Raw genomic sequence first — 24,233 nt, 5'->3', positions numbered from 1 at the left:
CAGAACCACATGCGCATTTCGGCCACTCCCCAAGTCGCTGCCCACACAGGGACCAGCAGCCGGCTGGTGAACATCTTGGGGAGCCTTTTTACCCTGCTGCCTGGGACTGGAGAACGCCAGAGAGGACTCCCATGCGCCAGGCTGCCACGCTCCCTGGTCCCTGGCAGGTTCGGGCTGTATCTCACCGCTCCCGGCTGTATCTCACCGCTCCCAGCTGTTTTTCTCTCCGCGCTCAGTGCTGAAGGCTACCGCTTGCTGCACGCACCTGGGCCCACTTGGGGGGCTGGGCCGTGGTCTCCTCGGTCCCAGCAGGCAAGGAGCGAGAGGCCCAGGGGCAGTGCTTGCCCGCTCCGCCCCACAGGCTCCCTCAGGTTTTGGTCCCAGAGAAAATATCTGAAGGATAGAGAAGGAGTAAGAAAGCAGAGAGAGCTTGAAGGTAAGAAATCTGCGCTTTTAATTCCGGCTGGCCCACATCGCTTAAAATGGGCTGGGTCGTGCCTCCCAGGCTCGGCGTTTTCCACAGCCCTGCCCCGCTGCGGCAGCTTCAGGTGTTTTCAAAGAGACAGAACAGAATGGGGCTGGTTTTACTTACAATTTTGAAGTCTTCCTCTCCGGCCGTACCCCTTTCCTGGCTGTACCCTCTTTCTGGTGTACCCCTCTTCTGGCTGGCTCACCAAAATGTAATATTGGGGTTCAGGGTGCCCTCAGCTCCCCTGAGAGGATGTTTCTCCAGGTTCTTGGTCTCCTGCCCTCTCCAGAATGAGAGAGGGGACCATGGCACAGTGCGCAGTAAATGACAGACTCAAAAGTGTTTGTAGAAAGTGATTTATTTAGAGAAACAGGAGAAAGAGAAAGAAACGGCTAACTCTCACACTGAGTGAGAGAATCCAGAAAGATGGAATCCAGGAGAGGAAAGCAGCTTCCATGAGAGTGTTAGGGAATGGAGAGAGATGGCGTTGAGGAGGGGAAGACAGGCTTCCATGAGAGAGTGTGGAAGGGGACTCCAGAGGGAAAATCCAGGAGAGAGAAAGACGGCTTCCATGAAGGGAATGTTTATGGAAGGGGACCCAGACATGGAGTCTGAAGGGGTATGGAAGAAGGGGACTTTTAACCTGGGAGGAACCCCCACCTTCTCTAAGACCCCCGCCAATGAAAGGAGTTCTTTAGAACTTCTGCTGGAGTGATTGACTCTTAGTTTCTTCCCATGTCCACAAAATTCAAACATGAACTGTTAAATCTTCCAGATGGAGAGAGATGGGAGGGGGGCATGGCACTGAGAAGAAATTCTTGCCCTTAAAACTATACCCCCCTGTGGACCCAGAAAGAGAACACCTTCCCTCAACTTATTACTGGAGGAAACAGTAAGGCCCTGAATGCTGATCATCGACGCTGTTTATTGGTTATAATCACTTTGATCTATAGGGTAGGGGTGGAGTGATGGTGGAGTGAATCAGTGAACTGGAAGTGAATCAGTGAGCCAGAACTCGTGTGTGATTCTAAGATTGGGAACAGTGGTGGTTTGGGAGTTTCTATGTTCAGCTGGTGGAACACGGGACTTACAAGAAGCCTACATACAAGTCTGGCTACATCATAGTAGTAGGAAGAGGTTTTACATCTTTGAGCACAATGTTTATGGTAATAGAGCCTAGGTCACCCTGCACCGGAACACGAGTCATGGAGAAGTTTACCTCCCCAGAGGCCTCCCACAGTTTGCTGTGGTTTGTTGTTCCCAGTTTCATTACCAATTTATGTAGGCTCTCTGTAAGTCCTTTCTCCTTTGCTGCTTCTCCCACCAGGTTTGATTTTTAGCTATCTTATTTGATTAAAAATAAATCTGTAGATTATTTTGATAAACAGAAACAAGTTTAAATACATAGATGTAAATGTGCACCCTGAAGTTATAAAATTTATTAAAGTAGCTAATTTCTACTCTCTAGTAATTATTTTTTTATGGTTACCAGATAGCAGCCACCATAGGGAATAATTGACATTCTAACCATTTTGCAGTTCTTAAAATCTAATGAGCTTTGTACTCAGCTTATTTGAACCACTACCACTGACTACAGCTTACTCATCATTTTTTATCTGTTACTGTTTTTCTAAGTCCCTCATAACTCAATGGTCTTTATCTTTCTTTCTTTACCCCTTTCTTCTATAAGATGTTAGAAGGTATTGACACTTTTGATGACTCACTCTTGGAAATTGTGTATTACCTTATTATCTACATTTTGTGACATTATTTTCTCCTCATTCCTTTTATATATTTTCAGTTTCTTTTTAGTCTTTATAGGTCTCTCTTTGTCTTTTCTTAGGTCTCCAGGACTCACTTTTTATATACTTCTTTGATCTTTGCATCTAAAAATACGACTTTATGCAGTGAGTCCAAAATATGTATTTTAAAGTCTCATTCAAACAACTTATCCAAAGTTATTCTTTTATATATGACACTGTATTGTAGCCGTTATCTCTTTACTCCACTTGCCTGTATCTTACTCAACCTTCAAATAAAGCTTGATCCCATCTCCTCAATAAAATCTTTACTTTCTCTGAAAATATTTAGAGATCACTTACTATTTTGACTACAATACCAATTAATAAACTTTTTCTATATGTTAGGCTGAAACTTCTTTTCCCTTAAAAATTATTTATCTTTCCCATAGATGCTAAGGATTTAAGTACAAAATGTATCCTATGCCTCTTCAAATTCCCAACATCTGTGTGTCCTACACATATTAGCTTCTCACAATATATTTTGATGAGATGAATAAAAAATATTTATAGAATATATTTTCCCAATTTTTTTATTGTGGAATAATCTATACATTTAGTGTACTACAGTAAAGCACTAGCTTTTGATGAAAAAAAGTTTTATCACATACTCTGTCATCAGGTACTAGAATAAATAACACATGTATACATTTTTGACTATTAGAAGCTTGATATGTGTTAGTTGATGAAATGTCCCAACAATATCCATCTAAGAAGTATGACCATTTTCATATATTAATGGTTTATATTTTTAGACAAGTAAAACCACACATTTTGCAAAAACCACACATATATTTTAGGTTTCCACTAAAAAAAATAGCTGCTAATTATCTAGAAATTCATTTTTTAGGTTTCTGTAAATTTCATGCTAATCATCTAATTTATGAGATGCATAAATCAGGTATTTAGCCAAATTTTGCTCAGTAAAAATGTTAGTTTGAGAGTATGTAGGCACAGTTCAAATCAGATTCAAAAAGATGAAATAATAATTTTAAAAGACTGGGAAGATGATAGAGAATAATGCTCATCTGAACATTTCTCACCAAAATTATCCTTATAACCACGATCTGATGAACATCAAAGATGAGAGAGGCTAAAGTAAACTTGACAGAGAAGTGACAAAGGCATCCTAATATTCTTACCTATGTTCTTCCTAAGGCTGAGTTTCTATCTGGTGGAAAAAGTAATTCCTTCTCAGAACACTGGGTAGTTTTGTTACTGCTTACATTTACAATTACATTCCACTTAAAATATGCTGCAACTAATAAATAACCTCAGAATCTTAATGACTTACAGCAACAAATATTTCTTTTTCACTGATGTTACATACTAATCGCATGCTACCCCCTGTAGTTCTGCTACAGGTGTCTTCTTTCAGGTCCTTAGCTGACTGAGCAGTCTCTAACTGGGATAGTGCTTTTATTGTGGTAGAAGTAAAAGAAAGAATGGTGGTACTAACTAATGGATATTTAAGCTGTTCAGAGATGATGTGTGTCACTTGTACTCATTTCAATGATAAAAGCAAGTTCATGATCTATCATAAGCAATGTTATGGCAGTAAATAATTTGAACAATAATCCTTCCACAATTTATTCTTGCTATCATAAATATTTACTTACTTTCTTCATATAAAATATTCTCACTTTCTTCCAAATAGAGTTAAATTAAAACTTTCATCCATTGCAGCACCAGGCTTAAAGTCCAGACTCTCATGATCTCTACATTGGTTTAAAATATGAATTCTTTTGATCTAGAGATTTCTAAATTAAATGACACATTATATCTCCCAAACACTCACTTTATAACTTTGGAAAAAAACTGCAACAAATATACCTATAGAAAAAGGGAAAAATGGATGATGCCTAGGTGTCACTGTATGTTTGTTGCATATCCATTGAGGTCCAACTCAGCTCCAGCTTAGCTGCATGTGTTTTCTATGTGCAGTTAAGACAGATGAATTTATCTATATCAGAGGCTCCTGGAAGAAAGAGTAAAAAGTAGGTTGAAACACAATTGCTCATAAAGCTTCTTTTTTTTTTTAAATTGTAAAATGTTCTGGGGTACACGTGCAGACCATGCAGGATTGTTGCATAGGTACATACATAGCAAGGTGTTTTGCTGCCTCCATCCCCCCATCACCTATACCTGGCATTTTCCCACACGTTATCCCTCCCCACCCTCCCCCTCAGTTGTCCCTCCCCTGGCCTCCCCCAACAGACCCCAGTGTGTGATGCTACCCTCCCTGTGTCCATGTGTTCTCATTGTTCAACACTCGCCTATGAGTGAGAACATGTGGTGTTTGATTTTCTATTCTTATGTCAGTTTGCTAAGAATGATGGTTTCCAGATTCATTCATGTCCCTAAAAAGGACATGAACGCATTGTTTTTTATGGCGGTGTAGGATTCCACGGTGTATATGTGCCACATTTTCTTTATCCAGTCTATCATTGATGGGCATTTGGGTTGGTTCCACATCTTTGCTATTGTAAACAGTGCTGCAATGAACTTCTTGAAAACCCACTGATAATTACTACTCACATTGTGTTGCCCAAGAAAGTCAAATAGCCAAAACCGACTTCTGGAGGAATAGAATAAAGAATAAAGGTAGAATAAAGTTTGAAAAATACTAAAATCTACCACATTAAATTAGTATAAGCTTAATACAAATGCAAGTGCACAGGAAAATTGTGTATATGCATTTTTGTTGAATACACAGAATGTAGAAAAAGAAAATCTACATTTTCTAAATATGTATGATATATATTTCAATTTGAATTATATAAAGTAGTTTATTTTAAGTGGGTAATTTTTTTTAAATAGACTGAATTTTCTCTAGTATATCTTTTTGTAAATTTCCTGGCTTCTTTGATAGATACTATGATTACAAGAATAATATCTTTGCTCAAGATGATATGTTCATCATTGGTAATTGCTGTATATTATCGAAGTCAAAATTAGCCATTGAAGTCTAGCTTCATCTCTCATTTCCTACCTTCCATCACTGAGAAACTTGTATATATAATATATAACCAAATGCTAAGAATTCAGTATTGCTTGCCAAAATGTTTTTCTTATTGTTCTTTATCCTGATTTCATTTATAAAATTGGTGATGAAATCAAGTCTTATAAAAATGAGAGTTTAAAGTGAAAATTCTTGAAGTGTAACATATTTAAATGCAGTGATAGAGAATTCCTCTGAGCTTTTCTGACCATGGTTTGCTGTCTTACTAATCAACACTCTGTCTTAAAAGTGGTGCCATTAGAATAACTTATATTTACTAAGTATCCAGTAGTTCAAATATAATAATACACTGCTACATTCATCAACAACTGAATTGAAAATAAATATTTTTATAATAGATCTAGTACATTGTTTGTACTTTCACTCTTTGGTCTTTAATGATATCTGCTTAAAATATATTAACAATGTTTGATTTTAATATACAATATATTTCAAATGTGTAAACCAGTCGAGAATATCAAGTGTGCATAGAGAGCAAATGAATTTGCAAAACATGATATAATTTCTACAAATGCTAGACTTGGCTTTGGATGCTGGTTTTGTGTTTTAAGAACACTGTGGTTATTTAAAAAATAATGATTGCTAGTATTTGCTGAAATCATTTTTTTGGCAATGGTAAAATATTTTAAGAGGCATCTGATTTATCCTAAACATATCAGCTATCATTTACATTAATCTAGGGTTGTCATTTTGGGCCAAAGTGAACTATAGAAGCATTAAAAAATACAGAGAATAAAACTCAATGGAAAATTTTCAATTGAATGTATCATGAAATGTTCATGTTATGTATTATGTACGATTTTTAATTTTTACATTATTAAGTTTGGTGCCACAGAGGATGAGAGTTCTTTTTTTTTTTAACTATAATTTCATGATGACTTCTATCAGAATTTTTTTCTCTAAAATTAACAAATACTTCAAAAATAATGAATTAAACAAGAAATTAATTTTCTATTTTATGAATACATTTGTTTCTATTTATAATGGCACCATCAAGAACACTGCAGCCAAAATTAATAGAATTCCCATTTGTTTTCTTCACACATGGAACTTTTCATAAAAATTGAGCCCGTTTAAAGTCATTACGCTAGCAAGAATATCTTTGTGTGCTTTGATAGAATTAAAAGTATGCTTGGAAGCAACGAAATAATTCACGGTTTAAGAAACAGCACTTTTTTTGAAAATATTAAGATGTAAACAATTCTTATTTTTTTTTTTTACTTAAAGTTCAAGAATACATATGCTGAAGGTGCAAGTTTGTGTTACATAGATATACATGTGCCATGGTGGTTTGCTGCACCTATCAACCCATCATCTAGATTTTAAGCACTGCATTCATTAGATATTTGTCCTAATGTGCTCTCTCCGCTAGCCCCCATCCCCTGCAACAGGCCCCAATGTGGTGTGTGATGTTCCCCTCCCTGTGTCCATGTGTTCTCATTGTTCGACTCCCATCTATGAGTGAGAACATAAGGTGTTTGGTTTTCTGTTCCTGTGCTACTTTGCTGAGGATGATGGTTTCCAGTTTCATCCATGTCCCTGCAAAGGACATGAACTCATTCTTTTTTATGGCTGCATAGTATTCCATGGTGTATATGTGCCACATTTTCTTTATCCAGTCTATCATTGATGGGCTTTTGGGTTGGTTCCAAGTCTTTGCTATTGTAAATAGTGCTGCAATAAACATACATGTGCCTGTGTCTTTATAGCAGAATGATTTATAATCTTTTGGGTATATACTCAGTAATGGAATTGCTGGGTCAACAATTGTTAAAATACCACATGTCAAATGTAAGCAGTAGTCATAAAGGGGCATTTAGAAGGGAAAATATAACCTTGTCATAAAATGGCACTCAGATGGCACTTTGAGGGAAAAATATAACCTTGAATAGTCATATTAAGAGAAATGAAAGATTAAAAATTAATCAGCTATGCATGTAATTTAAGAAGAAAAAGAATAGCAGGCAAAGCAACAGGGACTAAAATGAATGAAATAATAAACATAAGAGAATACTTTAAAGTGATTGGAAACAGACATATTATACAAAAGTTGGTTCTTTGAAACAACTAATAAAGACACACATGTTGCTCAGATTAATCACAGAAAACAATAAGCAAGAGAAGAAAGTCATAAATAAATTATAGTTGATCCTTGAATGGGTTTGAACTGCATACGTCCACTTACATACTTATTTATTTCAACATATTTAAAAATGTTTGAAGATTTGTGACAATTTGAAAAAATTTACAAATGAACTATGTAGCCTAGAAATATAAAAAAAAATTAAGAAAGTTTTATAACGAGTGCATGAAATATATGTAGGTACTAGTCTATTTCAGGGTGACTATTGTAAAATATACATCAATATATCATAAAAAGTTAATTTTTATTATAATATGCTCACACGCACTCACAAATATTACATGACACCATTTGCAGCCCATAGAAATGTAAGCAAACATAACAATGGAGTATTATGTCATACATGCATAATATGTTTGGTACTACTGCTATAGATTTTTAGCCATCTCTTGTTGCTATTATGGTCAGCTCAAGTGTTGCCAGTATCTACTTAAACACTGTGTGACACTAATCATCTCTGCATGAGCAGTTTGTCTCTACAATAAATTGCCAGTTTCAGTAAAAAGTGATCTTTTGTGGTTCTTGTGTATTTTTCATCATGTTTAGTGCAATACCATAAACTTTGAATAACACCATGACATACAAAATGTCACTAGTCATGCTGGAAGTGCTCCCAAGAAGCAAAGAAAAGTCATGACATTACAAGAAAAAGTTGAATTACTTGATATTTACCATAGATGTACCATAGATTTAGATCTGCTGCTGCAGCTACTGCTATTTTAAGATAAATGAATACAGTGTGAAAACCATTATAAACAATGGATAAGAAATTTATTAAGCCTTCACTGAAGCTATGGCAGTAGGCACAGAAAACTCACAGTTCTTGCACATTACTTTTTTATGTAGTATTAAAACTGCAAATTTATGTGGATGCAAGATTTGTATAAGAAAGTCATACTTATAGACTAATATGATTTGATAAAAAGTGAAGTCATTATATGATAACTTAAAACTAAACAATGAAGAAGTATCTAAAGGTAGATAAGGACAAAGAAGTATCTAAAACTGGATAATATAATGCTGAAAAAGGATAGTTTGATAATTTTAAAAAGACGTTTGGCTTAAAACAATGTTAGGATAGCAAAAGAAGCAGCTTCTGTTGACCAAGATGCAGCAGACAAGTTCTCAGATGCCATCAAAAAAAAAAAAAAAAAAAAAAAAAATCATTGAGGAGAAAGGATATCTGCCTGAACAGGTTTTAAATAAAGACAGAAGTGCCTTGTTCTGGAGCTTGTGGTGCAATGCTGAAGGACATTTATTAATAAGTAAGAGAATAAGTACCAGTATTTAAGGCAGGAAGGGATAGGAAGAAATAGGCTACCTCTACTCTTTTGTGCAAGTGCAGTCAGGTTTATGATCAGAACTGTCTTATGTCTAATTCTGATAACTCCAGAGCCTTGAATTAAAAACATAAATACCAAAAAATGGTTACCAGAGACTGGGAAGGGTGTGGGGGACTAGGGGATGGGGAGAAGTGGATAAGGTTAATGAATACAATAAAAATAGAAACAATGGGCCAGGCTCACACCTATAATCCCAGCACTTTGGGAGGCTGAGGTGGGTGAATCACCTGAGGTCAGGAGTTTGAGACCAGCCTGACCAACATGGAGAAACCCCATCTCTAATAAAAATACAAAATTAGCCAGGCATGGTGATGCATGCCTGTAATCACAGCTACGCAGGAGGCTGAGGCAGGAGAATTCCTTGAACTCGGGAGGTGGAGGTTGTGGTGAGTCAAGATCGCACCATTGCACTCCAGCCTGGACAACGAGAGCAAAACTCTATCTCAAAAAAAAAAAAAAAAAAAAGAATGAATGAATAAGACCTATTGTTTAATAGCACAACAGAGTGAATATAGTCAATAATAATTTAATTGTACATTTTAAATTAACTTGTATAGTTGAATTGTTTGCACCTCAATGGATACATAAATGCTTGAGGGGATGGATACCCATTCTCCATCATGTGTTTTATTTCACATTGCATACCTCCACCAAAACATTTCATGTACCCCATAAATATACATATCTACTATGTATCCTCAAAAATTAAACAAAATCCAGCAGGTAATTTTGCCTTCGGATTAAAAAGTGATACATAGCAGCTCCTACTCAACCTTTTGGTTGTAAAACAAATAGGCTGGAGCAATAAGGGCACATTTACTGGTTTAGTTCCAGTGATGCTTTGTTCCTGCAGTTAGGAAATACCTTGCCAATAAGAAAGTGCCTTTTAAAGTTGTTTCGATATGCCATCCAGAACCTCATGAGTTCAGTGCTCAAGGTGTCAAAGGGGTCTACCTTTCCCTAAACACGACTTCAATACAACATCTCGATTGGGGGGTCATAAGGACTTTCAAGCCTTATACACACTCTATGGAAAGAATTGACATCACTATGGAAAAGAAACCAAATAGAACATCATGAGAGTCAGAAGGATTACACCATTGTTATATACTGTGTTCTTACAATAAAGTAAGATAAAAATGCATTAAGAAAATCATAAGGAAGAGAAATATGTTACCTATTTATTAAGTGGGACTAGATCATTATAACGGTCTTCATCCTTGTCATAGGATAGATTGAGGAGGAGGGCAAAGAAAGGTTGGTCTTGCTGTCTCAGGGTTGGCAGAGGCAGAAAAGGTAAAGGAGATGGAAATGAAGGCAGAGGAGGAAGGTCTTTACAGAGATTTGTGGAAATACATTGTAATTTCTTTCTCACTTCTTTGCTTTCTCATTACCCTCACAGTGATTCTGTATGGTACTTATCTTTCTTCCACCATATGCTTTAGTTTCAGTGCCTGTTGTCATAGAAGGGCCCATTGCCATAAAAAGAAGTCAAAAGCAGATCTATGACAGATTTTCTGATATCAGCCTGTTTTTTGGCAATGCTTCATCTACATGAGGATCCTCCTCATGATCCAGCTCTGGTTCAGAAGAACTCATCTCTATCAAGCCATCTTCTGTTAACTCTCCTGGTGTGATGTATATTAACTCTTCAATTTATCCAAGATCCATACCTTTAAAGACTTCATCTCCCATATCTTTTGCTGTAGTCACAATTCCTTTCATGATCTTCTTGCTGGCTCTTTCATAAATCCTGTGACATCATACAAAATGCTTGTACAAGTTTTCTGTAGCAGGAATTTATTGTTTCAGGCTTGATTTCTTCCACAGCATTTTCTATAACAATGACATCTTCAATTATGTACAAATTTTCAGCTGTGTGGTTCGTTGGCAAGCCTAACCCCCATATTGTTCAAAGTTAAACTATATACAAGAGGAAAAAAAAGATAAAAACAATGCAAGTATGAGAACTAAATATAGACTAAGAGTGTAAATAATTTTATGCCAATAAACTTCGAAGTTTAGATGTAATGGATTCTTTATTAGAAAAAGTAAATTTCAAAGCCATCTCAAGAAGAAACAAAAATAATGAAAAATATGTAACAATTAAATTAGGAGTTCGAAATAGTCCCTCAAAAACACTAAGTTCAGATAATTTTGTAGGTGAGTTATTCGAAGAATTTACATCACATGTATTTCCTACTTTCACAGACTTCTCCAGGGAATACAAGAAAGGTAGTATCTGCCTCCTTATCTGAGGCTAGATTTAAATTACATACTAAAATCAGATGTCAGGAAAAAAATTAAATAACAAACAAATCTCAATGGTAAGTATAGTTGCCAAATTTCTGAACAATACATTAGATACAAAAGCCCAGATATTTATCAAAAGCAAAATTAAACAAAATCAGAATATGTAGTAACCAAAATTTACTTACTGCAGGAATTTAAGGCTTGTTTAATGCTAAAAATATAATACAATTATGTCACTTTAAAAGAGTAAACAATAAAAGCTATATGAACATATTAATAGGTACACAAAAAGTAAAAATAAATATTATCCATTTTCAATAACAAAACTTAGGAAGAGAGGAACATTTACCAAACATGAGTCAAGGCATTAAACAAAAAGCATACTCCATAATCACACATGAATGTACTTTTTTTTTAATTCTGAAGGAGATTATGATGTCTATTTGCACCACATTATTCAACATTGAACTAGGAATTCTAGCCACTGCAGTTAAACATATAACAAGAAACAATTTTTATGAGAAATGCAGCAGATGAAACTAACTCATTATTTGCAGGTAGTATGATATAGAAAGCCTCTCCCACCCAAATCTGAAGAAAAGTTATTATAATTGTGAATAGAATTTGATAAGATCAGTTAAATAAAAAATGCAGAAATCAATAGCTTTTCTATGACAACTGAGGTAGCTAGAAAATATATCTGAAATAAATATATAAGTACAATAGAAAATAAAATGTGTGAGTATTTTATTAAAATAAAGCTTTACTAAATAGAAATATTATCTTTCTAGTTGTACAATACTTTAAAATGAAGAATTTTTAAAGTTGTACAATACTTTAAAATGCAGAATTACCTTATTTGATTTATATTTTATAAACTTGCTTTGTATATTTCAATGTAAAGGGGAAAAACAAACTTGTAAACCAGTTCACATTCTCCCTAGCAGAACAGATTGATTCAGGGATAATTGCTGATTATACTGGAACAAATAATTGTAAATACATTTCACTTTGCTAGAGATAGCAAGAAAACCAATATGCTAGCAAAATAATATGCTACAACCAAATAAATTATAGCATAATGGAAGAAAAGTAATAAATATTAATCTAAAAGAAAGTTAGAATGAAATTAATGAAGGTAAAAACACACTATAAATAATAACAAAAATAAAAGTATTAATATTGCCAATAAAATATCCTAGTTTTTAAAAGATTTATATTAAGCATATTTCTATATTTCTTTCTAAAATGATTTTTTTTTGTCTTATAATAGATAGTTTATTCAGTTTACCAAAGATGCAATATATTTGTATGACAACTAAGAATATTTGTATAATTATTTCAGTACTTGGAATTGATTCAATAAAAGCTAAAGCCCTTTCTTCATTTAAAAAAAAAATCTATTTAAAAATTAGATATGCAGCATTATAACTTTAACAGAATAATGATCATTATTAGCTGTTAAAATGGTCAGCCAACTGCTATCCTAAGAAGGTTGGATAGCAAAGGATTAAGCTTGTTCTCTGAAGACAGACATTGATCCTTTCCTTCTCATGTTTTACCATGGACTAGTAGGGTAAGCCGGGGCAAGTTACTATATTGCAGTTCCTGCAAGAGAAATGTGCTCGTAAGAACAGTACCTCCTCTAAGGGTTTTTTCCAGGATTAAATAAGTTAATAAATATAATGATCTTAGGATAATACTTGCTACATATTATCTATAAATGCTAGCTTTTAGCATTACTATACTTAAATGTACAACCACGAAAGGTAGTGCAGAAAAAATAGGAAATAAAATATTTTACTGTTGCTGCTGTAATTATCATATTGCTCACAGTCTAGGCTACAAATTTTAATTAAAGCCTCAATTTAATAATTTAAAAAATCAAATTAAATATATGTAACTATAAGATTTCAGCTATATTTCAAAAGTGCTAAAGTGTAAGAAAGTATTTTAAGATGTAAACAATACGTTAATATTGGCCTGAAAATGTAGTAAATTATGAAAAATTGAATTGAAAGGATACATGATTATTCTAAGTTATATAACTTCATGTTTAGTATGCCAAGAAGACTAATTTAAAAATGTGAATTAATAAGAGATAAGAGAAAAATTCGTATTTGTAAAAATAAAAACATTTGTAATACCTATCAGGCAACTATTAAAAATCACATTTAAAATTATCTGTGAATGATTTAATACAGGGATAACATTATGGAAGGAAAAGCATGTAAGTATAGGCTTGAGAACTGTTAACATTTATTTGCCCTTATTCTGACACATTAGTTATTTGTTCATTCTTAAAGAGACAGTTATCTATTCATATTATAGCTCTTCTTTTTTTGTCCTATCTTTTCCTGCTTATTAAAAAGCATATTTATGACATAGTTTCACTTATACTGATGTATGACTAATAAAAATATCTTTTTTAAGAATAAATGATTTTTTTACAAAAATGACATGGGACTGATGAAATAGAAAAAAATCTTGAATATTAAAATTTCTGTTCTTAATATTTTGAAGCTGTTTTAATTCCATCTTGACTGTTTAAAATAAATTAACAGAAGATATAATCTTGGAGTTAACCCTGGTTATTAGCTTGCGTCTTTATTTCTCCTTTTATTTTTACATAACTCCCCCAATCTCTCAAATAAAATATCATTGTACCTGTAGTTTGGCATAGAGAACATCCAAGGTATTAAAAAATAATAATATTCTTGTGGTAGGGTACTTTATATAATTTTAGGTGAAATTATAGGGATTCCATACAAAATGTGTTGGTACAATAAGCATATTTGCTCATGTACAACTTGACATGGAGTTGTCATTGAATTAATTTATATTTTGACTTAATTTGATATGATGAGAGTCAAATCTCAATACATGTTATTTTGTAATACATTGAGCAGTGTCGACGGAATCTAAATTTAATTTTATAAAACTAGGAAAAACCTTGACTACGTAAGTGAACTTAAATGCTGGTACAATTATCCCATTTTAGGTTTAGTGACAAATTAAAGCTGACAAAGTAGAAATGAAATTAACATACTTTGAAATAGAAACATGTTCACTCTAATGAATTAATTTCTACATTCACCTGCCATCTTTCTGTTTCAGCAATAAGAAAGGGAAAAATTGAATGAAGTTAGATGATCCTGTAAACTTCAATACAAAGTGAATTCACTGATGTGATTATGGCTTCATCATTTCCTCTGTTACAAGACCCAGTTTTCAAAGATATGTTCATTTTCTCTGAAGATTCCTTAGATGAGAATCTTATCTAAAATCTCCATGTAGCAAGGACATAAAATACATCACATTTGTCTGTTCTATACTTTCATCTAAATAAATGTTTCCTCTGTGCACAAGACTAAAATAATCTAAACTTGAATCCTATTTGTCTCAAATTGACCCAACTTGTATCTAAGAAAAATCCTTTGAATTAAACTGTAGATGTTATTGTATGCTATCTTAAATTCTTATTAGAAAATGGATGACATAATGCTAATAATTTATAAGTGTTATGAAACATTCAATTCTCTATAACTAATTATTAGAAGCACCCTAATGTATTCCAAAAACGGAAATCAGTATATTAAAATTATTTTAATTTTTGGAGTCAATTTATTATTAAAATAAGAACTTAGTTCCTGTTATTTTTATGATTTGAAATTATTACCATAGTTCTTTTTTTAAAGCTGTATATATATATATATATATATTTTATTATTAGTCTTTTAAATTGTACTTTAAGTTCTGGGGTACATGTGCAGATCGTGCAGGATTTTTACATAGGTATACATATGCCATGATGGTTTGCTGCATCCATCTTCCTGTCACCTACATTAGATATTTCTCCTAATGTTATCCCTCCACAATCCCCCCACCCCTTGCTTCCTGCTATTCCTCCCCTAACCCCCTCACCCACCAAGAGGCCCAAGTGTGTGATGTTCCCTCCCTGTGTCCTTGTGTTCTCATTGTTCAGCAGCCACTTATGAGTGAGAGCATGCAGGGTTTGGTTTTCTGTTCTTGTGTCAGTTTGCTGAGAGTGATGGTTTCCAGATTCATCCATATCCCTGCAAAGGACATGAACTCATCCATTTTTATGGCTGTATAGTATTCCATGGTGTATATGTGCCACATTTTCTTTATCCAGTCTATCATTAATGGGCATTTGGGTTGGTTCCAAGTCTTCATAGTCTATTGTAAACAGTGCCGCAATGAACACACATGTGCATGTGTCTTTATAATAGAACAATTTATAATTTTTGGGTATATACCCAGTAATGGGATTCCTAAGTCAAATTGTATTTCTAGTTCTAGATCCTTTAGGAATTATCACACTGTGTTCCACAATGGTTGAACTAATATACACTCCCACCAACAGAGTAAAAGTCTTCCTATTTCTCCACGTCCTCTCCAGCATCTGTTGTCTCCATATTTTTAATGATAGCCATTCTAACTGGTGTGAGATGTTATCTCAATGTGGTTATGATTTGCATTTCTCTAATGACCAGTGATAATGAGCATTTTTTTCATATGTTTGTTGGCTGCATAAGCGTCTTCTTTTGGAAAGTGTCTGTTCATGTCCTTCGCCCACTTTTTGATGGGGTTATTTTTTTTCTTGTAAATTTGTTTTAGTTATTTGTAGATTCTGGATATTAGTCCTTTGTCAGATGGGTAGATTGCGAAAATTTTTTTCCATTCTGTTGGTTGTCAGTTTGCTATAATGATTGTTTATTTTGCTGTGCAGGAGCTCTTAAGTTTAATTAGATCATATTTGTCTATTTTGGCTTTTGTTGTCATTGCTTTTGGTGTTTTAGTCATGAAGTCTTTGCCTATGTCCATGTCCTGAATGGTATTGCATAGTTGATTTTTCTTTTTTCTAGGGGTTTGATGGTGTTAGGTCTTATGTTTAAATCTTTAATCCATCTGGAGTTAATTTTTGTATAAGGTGTAAAGAAGGGGTCCAGTTTCAGCTTTCTGTACATGGCTAGCTAGTTTTCCCAACACTGCTTATTAAACAGGGAATCCTTTCCTCATTGCTTGTTTTTGTCAGGTTTGTTAAAGATTAGATGGTTGTAAATGTGTGACATTACTTCTGAGGCCTCTGTTCTCTTCCATTGGTCTATATCCCTGTTTTGATACCAATACCATACTGTTTTGATTACTGTAGCCTTGTAGTATAGTTTGAAGTCAGGTATCATGATTTCTCCAGCTTTGTTCTTTTTGCTTAGGACTGTCTTGGCTATGTGGGCTCTCTTTTGGTTCCATATGAAGTTTAAGGTGTTTTTTTCCAGTTCTGTGAAAAAGGTCAATGGTAGTTTGATGGGGATAGCATTGAATCTATAAATTACCTTGGACAGTATGGCCATTTTCACAATATTGATTCTTCCTAACCACAAGCGTAGAATATTTTTCCATCTGTTTGTGTCCTCTCTTATTTCCTTGAGCAGTTGTTTATAGTTCTCCTTGAAGAAGTCTTTCACATCCCTTGTTAGTTGTATTCCTACATATTTTATTCTCTTTGTAGCAATTGTGAATGGGAGTTCACTCATGATTTGGCTCTCTGTCTGTCATTGGTATATAGGAATGCTTGTGATTTTTTGCACATTCATTTTGTATCTTGAGACTTCACTGAAGTTGCTTATCAGCTTAAGGAGACAATGGGCTGAGACAGTGGGGTCTTCTAAATATACATTCATGTCGTCTGCAAATAGAGACAAGTTGACTTCCTCTTTTCCTAATTGAGTACCCTTTATTTGTTTTTCATGCCTGATTGCTCTGGGTAGAACTTCCAATGCTATGTTGAATTGGAGTGGTGAGAGAGGACACCCATGTCTAGTGCCATTTTTCAAAGGGAATGATTCCAGTTTTTGCCCATTCAGTATGATACTGGCTGTGGGTTTGTCATAAATAGCTTTTATTATTTTGAGATATGTTACATTGATACCTAGTTTATTGAGAGTTTTTAGCAAAAAGGGATGTTGAATTTTGTCAAAGGCCTTCTCTGTATCTATTGAGATAATCACATGGTTTTTGTCTTTGGTTCTGTTTATTTAATGGATTATATTTATAGATTTGCATATGTTGAACCAGCCTTGCATCCCCAGGATGAAGTCTACTTGATCATGATGGATAAGCTGTCTGATATACTGTTGCATTTGGTTTTCCAGTATTTTATTGAAGATTTTTGCATCAATGCTCATCATGAATATTGGCCTGAAATTTTCTTTTTTAGTTGTGTCTCTGCCAAGTTTTGGTATCAAGATGATGTTGGTCTCATAAAATGAGTTAGAGAGGATTCCCTCTTTTTGTATTGTTTGGAATAGTTTCAGAAGAAATGGTACCAGCTCCTCTTTGTATGTCTGGTAGAATTTGGCTGTGAACTTATCTAGACCTTGACTTTTTTTGGTTGGTAGGCTATTAATTGCTGCCTCAACTTCAGACCTTGTTATTGGTCTATGCAGGGATTCAACTTTTCCTGTTTTAGTCTTGGGAGGGGGTAAGTGTCCAGGAATTTATTCATTTCTTCCAAATTTACTAATTTCTGTGCATAGAGTTGTTTGTAGTAATCTCTGATGGTAGTTTGTATTTCTGTGGAATCAGTGGTGATATCCCCCTTATCATTTTTTATTGTATCTATTTGATTCTGCTCTCTTTTCTTTGTTATTAGTCTGGCTAGCAGTCTAACTATTTTGTTGATCTTTTCAAAAAAACCGTTCTAGAATTCATTAATTTTTGAAGGGTTTTTTTTTTTGTGTGTCTCTATCTCCTTCAGTTCTGTTCTGAACTTAGTTCTTTTAATTGTGATAATAGGGTATCAATTTTAGATCTTTATTCAGTTCTCATGTGGGCATTTATTATTATAAATTTACCTCTAGACACTGCTTTAAATGTGTCCCAGAGATTCTGGTACATTGTGTCTTCATAATCATTGATTTTGAAGAACATCTTCATTTCTGCCTTCATTTCATTATTTATCCAGTAGTCATTCAGGAGCAGGTTCTGAAGTTTCCATATAGTTCTGCAGTTTTGAGTGAGTATCTTAATCTTGAGTTCTAATTTGATTGCACTGTGGTCTGAGAGACGGGTTGTTATGATTTCTGTTCTTTTGCATTTGCTGAGGAGTGATTTACTTCCAATTATGTGGTCAACTTTAGAGTAAGTGCGATGTGAAGAAGAATATATATTCTGTGAATTTGGGGTGGAGAGTTCTGTAGATGTCTATTAGGTCTGCTTGGTCCAGATCTGAGTTTAAGTCCTGAATATCCTTGTTAATTTTCTATCTCATTGATCTGTCTAATATTGACAGTGGAATGTTAAATTCTCCCACTATTATTCTGTGGGAGTGTAAGTCTCTTTGTGGGTCATTAAGAACTTGCTTTATCTATCTGGGTGCTCCTGTATTGGGTACATATATATTTAGGATCGTTAGCTCTTCTTGTTGCATTGATCCTTTTACCATTATGTAATGCCCTTCTTTTTCTCTTTTGATCTTTGTTGGTTTAAAGTCTACTTTATCAGAGACTAGGATTGCAACGCCTGCTTTTTTTTTTTTTTTTCTCTCCATTTGCTTGGTAAATCTTCTTCCATCCCTTTATTACGAGTCTGTGTGTGTCTTTGCACATGAGATGATCTCCTGAATACAGCACACTGATGGGTCTTGGCTTTTTATCCAATTTGCCAGTCTGTGTCTTTTGATTGGGGCATTTAGCCTATTTAATTTTAGGTTAATATTGTTATGTGTGAATTTGATCCCACCATTTTGATGCTAGCTGGTTGTTTTACCCATTAGTTGATGCAATTTCTTCATTGTGTTGATGATCTTTACCATTTGGTATATTTTTGCAGTGGTTTGTACTGGTTGTTCCTTTTCATGTTTGGTGCTTCCTTCAGAAGCTCTTGTAAGGCAGACTTGGTGGTGACAAAATCTCTCAGCAATTGCTTTTCCATAAAGAATGTTACTTCTCCTTCACTTATGAAGCTTATTTTGGCTGGATATGAAATTCTGGGTTGAAAGTTCTTTTCTTTAAGGATGTTGAATATTGGCCCCTATTCTCTTCTGTCTTGGAGGGTTTCTGTGGAGAGATCCACTGTGAGTCTGATGGGCCAACCTTTCTTTCTGGCTGCCCTTAGCATTTTTTCCTTCATTTTAACTCTGGTGAATCTGATGATTACATGCCTTGGGGTTGCTCTTCTTGAGCAATATCTTTGTGATTTTCTCTGGATTTCCTGGATTTGAATGTTGGCCTGCCTTGCTAGGTTGGGAAATTTCACCTAGATAATACTCTGAAGAGTGTTTTCCAGCTTGGATTCATTCTCCCCATCACATTCAGGTACACCAATCAAACATAGATTAGGTCTTTTCACATAATTACATATTTCTTGGAGGCTTTTTTTATTTCTTTTCACTCTATTTTCTCTAATCTTGCCTTCTCATTTTATTTCATTGAGTTGATCTTCAATCTCTGATATCCTTAATTCTGCTTGATCAATTCAGCTATTTCAGCTTGTGTATGCTTGGCGAGGTTCTTGTGCTGTGTTTTTCAGCTCCATCAAGTCATTTGTGTTCTTCTCTAACCTGGTTTTTCTTGTTAGCATTTGGTCTAATCTTTTTTCAAGGTTCTTAGTTTCTTTGCATTGGTTTAGAACATGTTGCTTTAGCTCAGAGAAGTTTGTTATTACCCACCTTCTGAAGCCTGCTTCTGTCAATTCGTGAAACTCATTCTCCATCCAGTTTTGTTCCCTTGCTGGTGGCAAGTTGTGATCCCTTGGAGGAATAGAGGCATTCTGGTTTTTGGTTATTTCAGCATTTTTGTGCTGGTTTCTTCCCATTGTCATGGATTTATCTACCTTTGGTCTTAGAAGTTGGTGACTCTTGGATGGGGTCTCTGAGTGGGTGTCCTTTCTGTTGATGTTGAAGCTGTTTCTTTCTGTTTTTTTTTTTTTTTTTTTTTTTTTTTTTAGTTTTCCTTCTAACAGTCAGTCCCCTCTGCTGCAGGACTGCTGGAGGGCCACTCCAGACACTGCTGGCCTGGGAATCACTTGCATGGGGCTGCAGAACAGCAGGGATTGTTGCCTCTTCCTTCCTCTGGTAGCTTGGTCCCAGAAGGGTACCTGCCAGATGTCAGCCAGAGCTCTCTTGTATGACATGTCTCTTTGGATATACGGGGGTCAGGGAGCCACTTGAGGAGGCAGTCTGTCCCTTATCAGAGCTCAAGTGCTGTGTCGGGAGCTCAGTTTCTCCCTTCACAGCTGCTGAGCAGGGACGTTTAAGTCCACTGCAGCAGAACTCACAACCGCCCCTTTTCCCAGATGCTCTGTCCGGGGAAGGTGGGGCTTTATTTATAAGTCCTTGACCAGCTGCTGCCTTTTTTCAGAGATGCCCTGCCCAGCAAGGAGGGGGTCTACTCACGGTGACTGCAGAGGCATTGCTGAGCTGCCACAGGCTCTGTCCTGCTGCTGTGAAAACTTCCTTGTGATTTTGTTTACACAGGCAAGGTTAGAACTGCCTCAGTAATGGTGGACACCCCTCCCCGACAGAGTAGGACTGTCCCAGTCGAGCTCAAACTACTGTGCTGGCTGGGAAAATCTCAAGCCAGTGGGTTTCAGTTTGCTGGTCTTTGTGTGAGTGGGACCCATCAAGCCAGATCACTTGGCTCCCTGACTTGAGCCCCCTTTTTTTCAGGGTAATGGGTTGTTCTGTCTCACAGGCTTCCCAGGCATCAGCTAAAACAGCCACCCAGTTTTGTGCTGGAAACCCTCAGCGCCAGCTAAAATGACTGCCCAGTTTTGTGCTTGAGTGTTGCCACACTGGCGTTGTTGGCCCTGGTGGGAATCTCCTGGTCTGTGGGCTGTAAAGACCATGGGAAAAGCACAGTATCTTAGTTGGAGTGCCAGAGTGCTGGGAAAAGTCCCTAATTGCCTCCTTTGGGTAGGATAGGGGGTCCTCAGGTCCCTTGCACTTCCTGGGTGAGGCAGCTCCCCACCCTGCCTCGGTTTGCCCTCCTTGGGCTACATGCACTGTCCAACCAGTCCCATTGAGATGAACCTGGTACCTGAGTTGGAAATGCAGAGATCACTCACCTTCTGCGTTGCTCTTGCTGGGAACTGTGCTCTGAAACTGTTACTATTCAGCCATCTTGGGAGAAGTCTCATTATTACCATAATTCTTAAGATGATGATTTAAAAGATAATTTCACCATATTTTTATTAGCTTATTTTCATATTAGAAACATTAAGTAATGAAAAAACTAAACATGGAATATACTTTCCCTGTTATTTCTTATCGAGTTAATATTTTAGATGTTTGTGCATTTATCTTATAAAATTATTTTAGCCTTTGTCCTTTAAGCACAATTATCATAGATATATTAAATGAGACATTCGATTTATATTTCCTTTAAATATACAAAAGTCAAGGCTTTAATTGGTAATGGTGGCAATGATGGCTAGGTTTCTGCCAAGTTCCACCCTCTTTTTTTCATTCTAATAGGTTAGTAGTGAGCACATGGATAGACAATATTTTCCAGCATCACTTTCAGTAGATGTGGACTTCATTCTCTCTACTCTAATGAGAGCAACAGTAATGTAAGTGGTTTTTAGGCTGAAGCTTTTAAGAGAGATGATGTTTCTTCTTTGTACTTTCTTTCTCTTCTGTCTGCTGGGTATAGGTGACTGTGGCCCTAAAGAATGATAGAATACAAATATAAAATGGCCTAGGCTCTTCAATCAGTATTTGCAGACTAGCTGCTCAAAATACTTTTCATGCCCATAAACAAGAAGTAAGCCTCTATTGTCTGATATTTTACATAGCTCATAAGAATACAGATATTTTCATTGGAAGGGAGGATTGTGCCATAACAAAATTAAAATATGTGATATTTGTTTAGTTGACAAGCAGTATGGGGTAAAAATGAACATTAGAATGTAGGATATTCCTGCCAAACCCTAATAAACATTTTATAAACCTGTCATATGAGATAACTTAGAAGGTTGAACGTGATTTGAGCTGTTAGGTCTATGGTGAATGGTAGATAAATAGAAGGTTGCTGTATTTTGACTTCTATTTGCAGAATTTAGCAAGATATTGTAGGGGATGAGATTAAGTTGGGATTGATAGATTTGTAAAGAGAGGAAAGAAAACAGTCCATAAAATGAGGGCCCTAGGGACTTGAAATAACTAAGCTCACTGTTTCACATAACTTCAGTGTGTAGTCTCCATTAAGTTTAGAGAGAGAACTCTCAACAAAATAAGGCACAAAACAATAAATAACAAAAAAGCAACAACAAAAACAAAAACAAGCGTGTTGGAAATGAAACACAAGAGAGAACTGCTAAGTTTCTGAGAGAATTTTATTGCCAAAGAGCCCATGAGCTTTGCCTAATAAGCCTGATTGTTCAAACTTTAAATCTATCTTATCTCATTATTCTGCCAAACTTCCACAAGAAGAAGAAAATTGTGAAAGCAGTAGGATGACACATTCCCACGTGCCCACTGCAGGTATGGTCACAGGGTAGAATGCACAAAGAATTGCAGACTAGCTGAAAATTCTGATACAGCACGGTTGAAAGTCAAAGAGAAAGGGGACAGAGAATTACTAAGTGTGATACTAGAGATAATAGGAGCTAGGTCATATAGTCCTTACATGCCATTGTGAATAACTTGGCTTTTACTCTCAGTGAAAACGAGAGGTTTCCAGGGGTTTGAGTTGAGTAGTGACATGATCTCAATTAAAATTTTAACTTGTTGGAAAGATGACTCTGGCTAATCCATTGAGAATATACTCTAAGGGTCAACCACAGACATAATAAGACTATTTAACCAGTTATTATAATTTTCTAGAAGAGACACCATGGTGGATTAGTCTGGGTTAGTATGACTAAAGTTATGAGAAATTCTGGGATACTTCATATTTTGTATGTGGAATCCAGCAGGCATTCTTTTGGATTGGCTGTAGAGTGAAAATAAAAGGAGTAAGGGACATTGCATTTTGACTTTAGCAACTGAAAGGATGGAGTTTGTTTCTTGCATCAACTGAATTGGGGAAGTTATTAGAAAAAGCAAATTTAAGTGGGGAGATCACCAGATAAGTTTTAAACACATTCAATTTGAGATACCCATTGAATGTTCAAGGGAAGAGGTGAATAAAAATGGCAGGGGTTCTTGAGAGAAGCCTGAGGTGGATACTTTCAGGAGTTGTCAACACATAAATAATATTTAAAGCCACAAACCTCGAACAGATAACCCAAGAGCTGAGACAGAGATGAGAGTAGGCTATAGGGCTGGGTCCTGGAGAGTGCTGACATTAGAAATCAAAGAAAAGGAAAGTAGTGAAGGAAACTGAGAAAGAATAGCTGGTTAGATAGAATAGATTCAAGAGAGTATTGAATCCTACAGGCTAGTTGACGACATTCTGTTATGTAGAAGGGGTGTGTTGTGGATGTCACATGCTGCTGCTGATAGATAATGTAAGATAAGGTCTAGAAAGATCTTTTCATTAAGTGAGTTCATGTGGCTATATCATTTCTATTGCAATATGAACAGAAGCGATGTGAGCTATTTTCAGGTCAGCGTTTTTAAGACAGCATCTGTTTCAACCAAACTCTTCTTTCCATGAAGGTGATATAAAAGATGACATGAGTCTAGGAGATGCTAAAGTCATCAGTGTGAAAGAAGCCTGAATCACTGAATCACCAAGTGGAACAGTGGCACAAAAAGCCCAGAATACCATTCTAAACTGTTAAGTGAGCAAGAAATAAAATCCTCTTGTTTTTAGTGATTATATTTTGAGTCTATTTTTTTACAGTTGTTCAGCTTGCTCTAATTAATGCAGTAAGTTAATGTAGCTTTCTCCTTAATTTCTCCTCCCATCAAGAATGGTATAATAAAACCTTAACTACTCAGTAATATGATCATTTACTGACAGGTTTTCAAATAGTTTTATGTTTTTAAGTAAATCAATGTCTATTTTATATATTTTAGATCCATTAATGGCTTCTCAGACACCAATATGTTGCTCATAAAAAACACTAAAATTTTATTTAGTGATAACACACTGCTTAATAATAAAAAGAGGGAGTATATTCAAGTTATGGATAAGTTTAATAGCACCATATCTGATTCCAGTACTGAGGGGCTTTTTTTTACTTTCTGCCATATTTTGCTTCTAATGCCTTTCTCTCCACTTAATTTTTTAAT

The sequence above is a fragment of the Aotus nancymaae genome, unplaced genomic scaffold (genome assembly GCF_030222135.1).
Source record: "Aotus nancymaae isolate 86718 unplaced genomic scaffold, 86718_ANA_hifiasm-v0.15.2.pri h1tg000036l, whole genome shotgun sequence".
Taxonomy (NCBI): Eukaryota; Metazoa; Chordata; class Mammalia; order Primates; family Aotidae; genus Aotus; species Aotus nancymaae.
The sequence above is the reverse complement of the archived record's forward strand: the minus strand, read 5'-3'. Positions refer to the sequence as shown.